The sequence below is a fragment of the Lissotriton helveticus genome, chromosome 8 (assembly GCF_964261635.1).
Source record: "Lissotriton helveticus chromosome 8, aLisHel1.1, whole genome shotgun sequence".
Lineage (NCBI taxonomy): Eukaryota > Metazoa > Chordata > Amphibia > Caudata > Salamandridae > Lissotriton > Lissotriton helveticus.
In genome coordinates this window covers 440,737,636-440,750,533 of record NC_136069.1, presented here as the reverse complement: position 1 = coordinate 440,750,533, position 12,898 = coordinate 440,737,636, and the positions used below count along the sequence as shown (strand labels likewise).

Sequence of the window (12,898 nt, the reverse complement as noted above, 5' to 3'; positions counted from 1 at the left end):
ATCAATCAATCATAACATTTGTATAGCGCACTACTCACCCGGAAGGGTCTCAAGGCGCTTGGGGGGAGGGGTCCGCTATTGCTCGAACAGCCAGGTCTTGAGTTGTCTCCTGAAGGCGAGATGGTCCTGGGTCCGCCGAAGGTGGATGGGGAGGGAGTTCCATGTCTTGGTCGCCAGGTAGGGGAAGGATCTGCCTCCGGCGTTGGCTCTTCGGATGCGTGGTATGGCGGCGAGGGCAGGGCTTGTAGAACGTAGCTGACGGGTGGGCGTGTAGAAGGTCAGGCAGTCGTTGAGGTACTTGAAGCCCAGGTCTTGGAGAGACTTGTGTGCGTGGGTGAGGAGCCTGAACGTGATCCTCTTGCTGACGGGGAGCCAGTGCAGGTCCCTCAGGTGGCCGGAGATGTGGCTGCATCGGGGATGTCCAGGATGAGTCGGGCGGAGGCGTTCTGGATGCGTTGGAGTCTTTTCTGTAGCTTGGCTGTGGTTCCGGCGTAGAGGGTGTTTCCGTAGTCCAGTGCCTGGGTGACCGTCTTCCTGGTTTCGGTCGGGATCCAGCGGAAGATCTTGCGGAGCATGCGTAGGGTGTTGAAGCATGATGAGGAGACGGCGTTGACTTGTCCGGTCATCGAGAGGGAGGAGTTCAGGATGAAGCCATGGTTGCGTGCGTGGTCTGTTGGCTTGGGAGTGGTGCCCAGGGCGGGGGGCCACCAGGAGTCGTCCCAGGCGGAGGGCGATGGTCCCAGGATGAGGACTTCCGTCTTGTCTGAGTTCAGTTTCAGGCGGCTGTTCTTCATCCATTCGGCAATGTCTTTCATCCCTTTGTGTAGGCTAGTTCTGGCGGTGTCGGGATCTCTGGTGAGGGAGAGGATCAGATGTCGTTTTTGCCGGTGCTGGGGTTGGAGAACTCCTTGACAATGTTGAAGAGTTCCTTGCTGTCGTGGGCGTTGTTGTCCAGTCGTTCCTTCAGTGATTTCTTCTCGGTGGTGCGGATAAGCTGGTGGTGCTTGCGGGTGGCGTGTTTGAGGGCGGTCATGTTGTCTGTGGTCTGGTCGCGTAGCCAGGCTTTCTCGAGGGTGCGGCAGTTCTTCTTGGAGTCCTTGAGTTCGTCGGTGAACCAGGAGGCCTTCTTGCTTCTGGGTCTGCTGGGAGGGTTCTTCAGTGGCGCGAGGTCGTCGGCGCAGGCGGTCAGCCACTGCGTGAAGTTGTGGGCTGCTTCGTTGGGGTCCGTTGTGCTGGCGGGTGGGTTCTGGCTGAGGGAGGTGATGAGCTGCTCGGCGGTGATCTTGCTCAGCTCCTGTGAGGAACCTGTTGCGGGTGGTGGTGGGTCGTGGTTCTTCTGAAGCTGAAGTGGACGCAACTGTGGTCGGTCCAGTGAAGTCCGGTGGAGTGGCTGAAGGTGATGTGCTTGCTGGAAGAGAAGACGGGATCAAGCATGTGGCCGGCGTAGTGGGTGGGGGTGTTGACCAGTTGCTTGAGTCCGAGGTTGGCGAGGTTGTCCAGCAGGGCGGCGGTGTTGCGGTCCTTGTTGTTCTCCAGGTGGAAGTTGAGGTCCCCTAGGAGGATGTAGTCAGCGGAGGGGAGGGCGTGCGGGCTGATGAAGTCCGTGATGTCGTCGCTGAATTGTGTGTGTGTGGTCCCGGGGGTCTGTAGACGAGGGTGCCTCTGAGCGTCGTCTTTGGGTCGGCGTGTATCTGGAAGTGGAGGTGCTCTGCGGCGGAGAAGGTGTCGTTGAAGTCGGTCGTGATGCGGATGGTGTTCTTGTGTACGATGGCGATGCCTCCTTCAGTCTGGTTGATGCGGTCCCTCCGGGTGATCTTGTATCCGTCTGGGATGGCGATGGCGATGTCGGGTGCAGAGGAGGCATTCATCCAGGTTTCCATGAGGAAGGCGACATCTGGTGAAGTTGTGTCGAGCAGGTTCCAGAGTTCGATGGCGTGTCAGTGGGTGTTGAGCAGGATGCACTTGAGGTGGGTCTTGCTGGTGCTTGGCTTGGCGGGTGCGGTACAGGTTCGGAGGCAGGTGAACTTGCAGGCCTTGCAGGTGAAGGGTCCGTGGATGCGTTTCGGGGTGGCGCGGCACCAGGCGGGGTTCCGGCCGGCATTGAGTGCGTTGAGGGCGGCGGCGTTTTAGGTCTGTCGGGTGGTCTCGCATCGGCGGGGGCCAGGGGTTCTGGCACTGGGCGTAGTCCAGGCACGGACGGGCGCAGACGGGCTTGCCTTTAGCGCGCCTTCGGCGCACAATCGGCGCGCCCGCTGCGCTTGACCGTTGCGCGTTCGCGTGGGCGTCATAAGTGAGGAGCCGGGAGGGAGGAGCAGCTGGGTGGTGGGAGTGGGGAGGCGAATGGGCAGGAGGGGGGCGGGGCCGCAGGGTGTCAGCAGCGGGAAAAGGAGGTCAGAGGATGGCTCAGCGGCGGCTGGGTCGTCCGGGGAGCGAAGAAAAACGGAGGCAAAATGAGGAAAAAACGAAGGGCAAAAACACAAGGCAAGGCAAGGCAAAGCAAAATGAGGCGGAAGCAGTGGTGTGTGGGGGCGACCTCGCCTGGTTACAGGCTCAGCGGTCGCTCCCTGCACCTCAGCGCGATCCCCTTAAGTGAGGAGCCGGGATGGAGGAGCAGCTGGGTGGCGGGAGCGGGGCGGCGAATAGGCAGGAGGGGGCGAGGCCACAGGGAGTCAGCGGCGGGAAAAGGAGGTCAGAGGGCGGCTCAGCGGCGGCTGGGTCGTCCGGGGAGCAAAGAAAAACGGAGGCAAAATGAGGAAAAAACGAAGGGCAAAAACACAAGGCAAGGCAAGGCAAAGCAAAACGAGGCAGAAGCAGTGGTGTGTGGGGGCGACCTCGCCTGGTTACAGGCTCAGCGGTCGCTCCCTGCACCTCAGCGCGATCCCCTTAAGTGAGGAGCCGGGAGGGAGGAGCAGCTGGGTGGCGGGAGCGGGGCGGCGAATGGGCAGGAGGGGGGCGGGGCGCAGGGAGTCAGTGGCGGGAAAAGGAGGTCAGAGGGCGGCTCAGCGGCGGCTGGGTCGTCCGGGGAGCGAAGAAAAACGGAGGCAAAATGAGGAAAAAACGAAGGGCAAAAACACAAGGCAAGGCAAGGCAAAGCACAACGAGGCGGAAGCAGTGGTGTGTGGGGGCGACCTCGCCTGGTTACAGGCTCAGCGGTCGCTCCCTGCACCTCAGCGCGATCCCCTTAAGTGAGGAGCCGGGAGGGAGGAGCAGCTGGGTGGCGGGAGCGGGGCGGCGAATGGGCAGGAGGGGGGCGGGGCCGCAGGGAGTCAGCGGCGGGAAAAGGAGGTCAGAGGGCAGCTCAGCGGCGGCTGGGTCGTCCGGGGAGCGAAGAAAAACGGAGGCAAAATGAGGAAAAAACGAAGGGCAAAAACACAAGGCATGGCAAGGCAAAGCAAAACGAGGCAGAAGCAGTGGTGTGTGGGGGCGACCTCGCCTGGTTACAGTGGTGGGGCTTCCACTCCACTTCTAAAACATACCCTACTACAACATACCTCACAGAGCGAGCAGCTCATGCACTGCAACGCTAGGCTTAACCTTAAAAAGTATTCTACAGCAGAGCCTTAGGTACCTCAAATAGCCCCCTAAAAATAAATTGGTATTAGAAGGCAGAGGCCAATGGAAGGGTGTTCCAGTACCCCAAATCTAGCACAGACTAATCACACGTCAAGCTGCATTTGAAGTAACTCTTGCAAAGAAATGTACCACGTTCTCGGTCACCCCAGCATGAATACAAGGTTGACAGTACCTGTACACCGCTTCAGTTATAAACATGCAATATCAAATCCTTTTCAGAAGAGCATCTTAAAATGTATTAATGCAATCAAACTTTGTTCACATAAAACAAGTCCATGCAAAAGGGCATAGCCTTCATCAAATCTGGTCTCAGAACATCCCTCTGGCTATCAACTCCATCATGCCATGCATCTGGTCAGATCACTTCATGATCAAATTCACCATGACCATCGAAAATAGCAGGAAGCCTCCGGCCCAGATAGGAGGCAAAACTAGAATCTGGAAGAATGTTGATATGCCTGCTTTCATTGGCACCTTAACATCATCCTTTCCTCCTTTAGATCAGGATATTGAAGAAATGGAAGCAGCATTCTCTAGGTGGCTACTTCAGGCAGCTGATGCCTATGCCCCTTGCACCAACTTTTCCCGCTCTCGCCCCAATGACGCTCATAGGTGGTTTACACCTCTCCTGAAAAATCTTAAACTTGAAGTTCGTCAAATGGAGCGTAAGTGGCGAACAGCCTACTCAGAAGTAGACAGAGTTAACTATGGTAAGACCCGTAAGGATTACCAAAAACGTATTCAGGAACATAAAACTGATTACTTCTCTCAAAAAATCCTTAATGCCCACAACAAATCCAAAGAACTGTTTAACATCGTGGAGAATTTGAGTGCCAGCGACAGAACGTCTCTCCCGGTGGTTCCTACTCAGGAGCTTTGTAACTCTCTAAATTCATTTTTCTCTGATAAAATTAGTATTATCAAACAAAGCATTCCCATCACTCAGTCTCCGCTCTTACTGGCTGACACTTTCCACAATACTGCGACCCTGAGTATGCTCCCCCCTGTTGACAGCACCACGTTACTCAAACTTCTTGCCAAAGTTAAATCAGGTTCCCCTGATGACATATGTCCCCCTCATATCCTGAAAGAAGTAGGAACCAGTATTCCTGAGGGTATACTTTCTTTATTGAATGGAACGCTCACCCAGGGCAAAGTCCCCGACAACTTTAAAAAAGCCCTTCTCATTCCCCTGATAAAGAAAGTAGGAGCAAACCCGCAGGACCTACAAAATTATAGGCCCATATCCCTGCTGCCTTACTGTGCTAAACTGCTGGAGGCCCATGTCTGCAACAGCATCTCCAAATTCTTGGAAGAATCAGAGTACCTTGCACCGAAACAGGCTGGTTTCCGCCCATGCCATTCTACCGAGGCGGTTATTCTTTCGGTGCAGAATACTCTGAGACGGAATGCGGACGAAGGAATCCATCAGGCTTTGGTGCTACTGGACCTCTCAGCTGCTTTCGACACGGTCGACTATAACATCTTGGTCGACCGTGTCGAGCAGGCAGGTCTCAGGGGCCCGGCGCTGAGCTGGATTCGCTCATTTATCACTGGGCGCACCCAGGCTGTCAGACTGGGACCTTTCACTGCCCCCACCATACCTTCCACTTGTGGAGTTCCTCAGGGCTCTTCGTTATCACCTCTGCTTTTTAATTTATATTTGCGTCCCCTTCTGTACTCCCTTAGGAGGGCCAAAGTGACAATTTTCAACTACGCAGATGATTTGCAGCTCATTTTCCCTTTAAACACCAAGGACTCTGTGGTTGAATTTCAAAATACTATGTCCCACATTTTGAATTGGATGAACTGCAGTCATCTGAAACTTAACCCCGGCAAGACCGAACTGGTCTTGCCGGGACAGAGCGCTCTCAGCTGGAACCCTAGCTTTTGGCCTTCTAGTATGGGAGCCCCTCCATCCAAGTCTTCCTCGGTCAAGAGCCTGGGCATATACATTAGCGAGGACCTTTCTCTTAAAAAACAAGTAGGAGCAGTTGTCTCAGCTAGCTTTTTCCAGCTGAAAAAAATCAAGAAAATCGCCTGCTTCTTTTCCCCAGCTGCCCTCACTCAGATTGTCATCTCCCTGGTTCTGTCCAGATTAGATTTTTCCAACAGTCTTTACTTCGGCATTCAAATTGGAGAGCTAAAACGCCTTCAGCTGGTTCAGAACCAGGCAGCCAGACTTCTCCTGAACCTCTCTAAGAGGCAGTCTGTTAGACCTGGCCTGAAACAGCTACACTGGCTGCCGGTGGAGCAGCGTGTGGCCTTTAAAACAGGGTGCATTTTATTTAAATCCCTGCATGACTCTGGCCCCCTTTCCATTAGAGACATGTTTAAGAGATACATCCCTCCCCGCAACCTCCGGTCTATCCACAAATCCCTTCTGACTGTCCCACCCTACAAGAGGAAACGTCTTGGAGGCAGCTGTTTTGACCATCTTGCAGCTGGCTTCTGGAACTCTCTTCTCCTTCACCTGAAACTGAATGACAACATCCTCAGTTTTAGACACTCCCTGAAAACTTGGCTTTTCACTCAGGCGCATTGCTGAGCTGCTCCCCCTCTACTGTGACCTACGCGTTCGTTCCTTCCTATAGCGCCATGAAGCCCCCGGGCGTACGAGCGCTTACAAATACATATTAACATTAACATTAACATTAACAAGGAGCAAGGGAAGCATTAAACAGCTGTACAATCACCGAAAGAGCACAAAACACATTTAATACACAAATAAAATCATCATTTGTTTCAGTGTACAATTTCCGTGACTGTTCTGAGAAAGCAGTTTACAGATATGTGCGACTACTTCGCGGACAGAGGGACACAATCCACTCCTCACTTGGACTGTGAGGCCACGAGCAGGGAGACCAGAAGCACATTCCAGGATGTTTTGGTCTGAAAGTAAAAGATTGGAATTGGACAAGAAGTGGCGGCAGACTTGAGGTATTGTAACTTTCATGTGCTCTTTGGCAAAAGGAGTTTTAAAAGTATGAGTACTTCAGAAAATGGTAACTATTCAACAGACTGTAGGTAAAGCCAGATTTATGTCAGTGCTACAGAGGGTGTATATAGGGTGGGCACTGTAGACTGCAGGAATACTATCCTTTTGGCAAGATTGTTTCCCAGTCGGCCAATCTTGCAATTATGAACTTTGTGTTAGGTCCTTAGCAGATACACAGGACCCTTGTTTACCATCACCACTTCCAAAACCAAGATTTCACTATTCTGCACCTTGAAGATGCTGTATTCAAAGTTTACCCAATGCTTTCACGCATTCAGGTTTCAGTACTACTTTTAAACTATGGAGAAGTTTCCAAAAGGGTTACCTGCCCCACATTTGTCTGCCATAAAAACATGTTCAAAAACCGCCATGAGTAGAAAGCAGAGCAGCAGAAGATGGTTGGCACATCATCAATGGTCATCTGAGTTGGAACAAACACTTTGCTCAAATTTTGCACAGGCTATCCTCCTTTACTCATCCTATTGAACCAGTGATACTCTGCTGCAGCAGTCAAGTTCCCAGGGATATAGGTTCTGCGCTTTTGGTGATGCAAGCAATAATACCAATTATGTAGCATCCAAATAGTTGCATCAACAATTTGTAAGGTTAACTTTAAGAAAGCAGAAGTGAAAGAAAAAGCATGAAAAAAGATAGAAGTGGAATGCAGGAGGCTGATAAGGAAACAAGGAGGGTTGACAACATTTCAGAATGACTGGTAGAATGCAGCATTGACCACTACACCAATGAACAGATAGTAGCTTTTGTCAAGTCACAAACTCTTTGGTATCATAACCATGCTCTAGCAAAATGAAAAATGCAGCAGATGGAACTTGTCATGACTGAGATCATCCTTCTTCCTTTACGATGGCGAGTCTGACTCGCCGGATATTTTATCCATTGATTCATTCCCTCCAATTATCTTACTGTATTTCTTTTGCTGTTCCTCCCTGAACAAACCCTTCACCTTGTATCTTTTTAAACCTCCATCCCAGGGAAGATCAATACCCATGCTGAATTTACTGCTGTTCCAGAAGGCGTCCCCAAACTGCGGGCCATATTTGATAGCCACTGGATATATGGTGCCTCCAATTTCAAAGCTCCCCTTCTTGAACATCATCACAGACGTGTTGGTAATGCAGGTTCCCTCTGGGAAAATTAAAATTGGAAGTTTGTTCTTATCTGCAACATGTTCTTGGAGCCTTTTCGCCAGGATGTGCCGGTCTTTCATTTCTGAGCGTTCAAACCACACATGAGGACATGCTTTCACCATGGTTCGCTGGATGAATCCTGCCAGTCCACCGTGCGCCTGACCAACCATTGCGTAACATCCATCGTTGGCTAAGATGATGAGGTCGAAGGCAGAGGTGTGGTTGGCAACGCAAATAGCCCCTTTCTTCGGCTTGTTTTCTCTGTTATGATACTGGATAGCACTAGAAAGGGCTCTGGCACATATCCGAGCACAAATCAAGTGGACCATTTCACCCAGCCAACTTTTGAAGCTGCTGTTTGGCAGTTGCCCAACCCGTGTGGCTCCTACAATTAGGAAGCTCATCCCGATGGTCACCAGGCTAATGCACGAAGGGAGAAGGATACCATAACGTATAATAACCCCCAGCACCCAAATCATAGTAACATGGAGGCTTAGGAACTGGCAGAAGTTGTTGGTCCTCGTGAGAAGATTCCAGGAGGCTAGTTCCTCAGAGGAGAACCTCTGGGTGACCTCATCTTCAACGATGGCTTCAAATTCCTTCTTTGAGATATAGAAAACGTCTGACACGTCAAAATTTCGGCTCCGCAGGTGATCAATTCTACTTTTCCTTAGACCTACAATCTCATTTTCCATTGGGGACAAATCTCGCTGGATAATACCATTCACTTGAAGTTTTTGCTTATCTGTCACCCCTTGCTGAATCTGCACAGTGGCCCACTGCAGGGTTTTCACTAAAATCTTCATGTACAGTTCAGAGATCCCCAGCGACAAGCCAAACAAGGAGGGCACCATTATAAGAACTAACATCACTGCCACACACATCGGTAGCACATGCAGGATCACAGCCACGAAGATCTCCATTGCTCACACTCGCAGGACAACCCCGCACCACGAGGATCTGACTGCCCGGTAGTCAGACAAAATATCGAAATTTAAATATCGATATACAATAATATCGATGTTTTAATTTCGATGGTATAGAATATCGATGTCCAAAATATCGACAGACAGAGTATCGTTTTTTAAGGTATGTATGTTACTAATATCGAAATATACTAATATCGAAATTTTGTTTAGTGTTATGTATTTTATTTATGCTGTTTATATGTTTGTTAAATATGTATTGTAATGTATGTTTGAAAAATAGTAATTTTGTTTACATTTTGCGTTTTAGTATCAGAGCGGGTTGTGGGTTTATAGGGGAATATGGTGGGAAGTAATTTAATAATATTTAATTAATTAATATATTTTTGTAAATATTTTTAACTAATAATTAATTGGTAATTAATTAATATTAATTAGTTAATTAATTAATATATTTTGGTAAATATTTTTTTTAATTAATTGGTAATTAATTAATATTAATTAGTTAATTACATTAATTTGAGTTAATGTTTTAATATATATACATTTTTGTTATTGGTTAATTAATTGGTAATTAAATATTATTAATTAGTAAATTAAATTAAATAGAGTTAATGTGCTAATATATTAAATTTTTTGTTATTGTTAATTAATAATTAATTGGTAATTAATAATTATTAAGTGATTAAATGATGTGATTTATTTATGTGTAGTGGATTGTGTGTTTATAGGGGGATAGGGTGTGATATAATTAAATGTAATTAATTAAAGAGATTGTATTTATTTGTTGGTATTTATTGTTAAGTAATTAGTAATTAATATGTGTTAATTAATTTATAATTACATCAATTTAGTAATATTAATTGTTATTAATTGATTAATTGAAATTTATATTAATTGTGTTTTTTTGTATGTGTAGTGTGTTGTGTGTTAAAGGGGGAGTAGTGTGGGAAGTAATTTTTACCCCCATGCTATCCAACGCTTTCCCTACTGTTGCACCCTCTGGAGTGGGAATAGTAATTTAAACCCCTACGCTATCCAACGCTTTCCCTACTGTTGCACCCTCTGGAGTGGGAATAGTAATTTAAACCCCTACGCTATCCAACGCTTTCCCTACTGTTGCACTTTCTGGAGTGGGAATAGTAATTTAAACCCCTATGCTATCCAACGCTTTCCCTACTGTTGCACCCTCTGGAGTGGGAATAGTAATTTAAACCCCTACGCTATCCAAAGTTTTCCCTACTGTTGCACTCTCTGGAGTGGGAATAGTAGATTTTACCCCTACGCTATCCAACGCTTTCCCTACTGTTGCACCCTCTGGAGTGGGAATAGTAATTTAAACCCCTACGCTATCCAACGCTTTCCCTACTGTTGCACCCTCTGGAGTGGGAATAGTAATTTAAACCCCTACGCTATCCAACGCTTTCCCTACTGTTGCACTCTCTGGAGTGGGAATAGTAATTTAAACCCCTACGCTATCCAACGGTTTCCCTACTGTTGCACCCTCTGGAGTGGGAATAGTATTTAAACCCCTACGCTATCCAACGCTTTCCCTACTGTTGCACTCTCTGGAGTGGGAATAGTGAATTTTACCCCTACGCTATCCAACGCTTTCCCTACTGTTGCACCCTCTGGAGTGGGAATAGTAATTTAAACCCCTACGCTATCCAACGCGTTCCCTACTGTTGCACTCTCTGGAGTGGGAATAGTAATTTAAACCCCTACGCTATCCAACGCTTTCCCTACTGTTGCACTCTCTGGAGTGGGAATAGTAAATTTTACCCCTACGCTATCCAACGCTTTCCCTACTGTTGCACCCTTTGGAGTGGGAATAGTAATTTTTACCCCTACGCTATCCAACGTATTCCCTACTGTTGCACCCTTTGGAGTGGGAATAGTAATTTTTACCCCTACGCTATCCAACGTTTTCCCTACTGTTGCACCCTTTGGAGTGGGAATAGTATTTTTTACCCCTACGCTATCCAACGCTTTCACTACTGTTGCACCCTCTGGAGAGGGAATAGTAATTTTTACCCCTACGCTATCCAACTCTTTCCCTACTGTTGCACCCTCTGGAGTGGGAATAGTAATTTTTACCCCTACGCTATCCAACGCTTTCCCTACTGTTGCACCCTCTGGAGTGGGAATAGTAATTTTTACCCCTACGCTATCCAACGCTTTCCCTACTGTTGCACCCTCTGGACTGGGAATAGTAATTTAAACCCCTACGCTATCCAAAGCTTTCCCTACTGTTGCACCCTCTGGAGTGGGAATAGTAATTTTTACCCCTACGCTATCCAACGCTTTCCCTACTGTTGCACCTTCTGGAGTGGGAATAGTAATTTAAACCCCTACGCTATCCAACGCTTTCCCTACTGTTGCACCCTCTGTAGTGGGAATAGTAGTTTTTACCCCTACGCTATCCAACGATTTTCCTACTGTTGCAATATGTGGAGTATGTATATATATTAATTTATATGTAGAGTTTGTAATTTATTTTAAATGTATATGTATTAGTTATAATTTTTTTAATATGTTTTAATGTTTTTATTTAATATTTGTAAAATTATATGTATTTGTAAATTATTTTTACATTATTATTAAGACATTTAAAAAAACAATATTTTTAATTTCGATATTTTAGTACTACGATATTAGTTTTTCGATATTTTTGTACTTACCTTTATGAAGATATAACTCCGATATTTTTGACTTCGATATTTTTGACTTCGATATTTTTGTGTCGATATTTTTGTATGTAGATATTCTGTCTTTCGATAATATGTCAGTGATTCGACTGCCCAACCCTCTGTGGCTTTGCATCCAACACGCAGCAAGTTTTCCCTGATCTTTGACACTAGGGGAGAAAACAAAGTTGCAGAAGGAGAGCCGAGTTCCTCCTTCACTGACACACCCCTACTCCGGTATTTGTTTAAATGCACTGTGATACGCCAGGCTGTCATGTGATGTGACATAAAATGGTGAACAATACCTCACAGCACAATAAGACTGTTGGTGTGTTTATTAGGACATGCCACCCACTGACGTTAAAGGTAAGCTCACAAGAAGTGTCCACCATAAGCGAATTGTTAAAGAAAGGAGATCTAGCTAAATCATCTCATCACACGCAACCAAATGAGGCCACACATCACGCAACGATTGATCAGTGAAGGTCATGTGTTTTAATCAAACATTAAGATGTATATTTTGCACTAAAGCATTGAGTCGGAACCCGTTTAGGCTGGTTCAGTATTAAGGCTGCCTGTAAGTGTCTCATGCTGCAGCAAATCATGCACACCTCATATACACCCCAGGCATACAGCGAGCCGATCAAGGGTTTGGACGACAATCGCTTTATTGTACAGAATAATTTTAGCTTTGTTTATTGTGGCAGTGAGTAGAAAACAAAGACAGACTTTCAAGCGGAAGCTGTGAAGTAAAAAAGATGTAGATTGAGGAGTAACGAACACAAGCACAGAAAATGCACTCAAACACAGCCATGCACACATTCACTCAGACCATTTTTGCTATTACTCTGCGCAAACTAGTTCTTTCTGTTTCTCTTGTGTATGTGCCCTGGTTTCCATTCCACTACCTGCTGAGTCGCAACTTGTCTTTGCATCTCATCACTTTTATTTGTTTGATGAAACATGTTAGGTAAATGGTTGTGGGCGCCAATATATATATTTATTTAAGCTTAGCTTAAAAATATTCAGTTTCTTTCGTTGCCTGGCCTGCTCCCTTTTTATTTTGTATTATTTCTATTGTTTTTGTAATATACAAGTATACCGACTTTTAGACATCACCTTTTCACATATCAAAACTGAATATTCACCTAAAAAAAACCGCCTGCCCCACTGCCGAAACATTAGTAGTGTGACATTTGTCTTCAATACCCATTCCAGCTTGAACAGGAAGCATACATATAATGTGTCCTAGATACTGCTCCTACCCACTCCGCTGTAGTACCATAGTCAGTAGTCACATTGCACAAGTCCCTCTCTCTGCCTGCCGTTCTCTTCTGTCTACTCCTCCCACTTCAAGTGGGTCTCGCATCTTGTAGTTCCAGGAGCTCAGTGAGCATCACCGCCTGTAGTAATGTGTATATATCTTTTATAATCCTTATGATGTTTTGTGTAACATTTTGCTGTTGCTTAGTGTTTTGGAATGTATGTTTACTGTTGGTCCTAGCTGCGGAGCCTGGTGGAGCTTTCCCTCTTTGCTCCACGGCCGTGTAGTTCTCAATAGACCAC

The 12,898-nt window shown here is 46.9% G+C and overlaps 1 pseudogene; it reads right to left on the bottom strand.

Annotated features, from left to right (window-relative positions):
* Positions 1–7,430: 7,430 nt before the first annotated feature.
* Positions 7,431–8,642, bottom strand: LOC144773751 (glycerol-3-phosphate acyltransferase 3 pseudogene; annotated as a pseudogene).
* Positions 8,643–12,898: the final 4,256 nt, after the last annotated feature.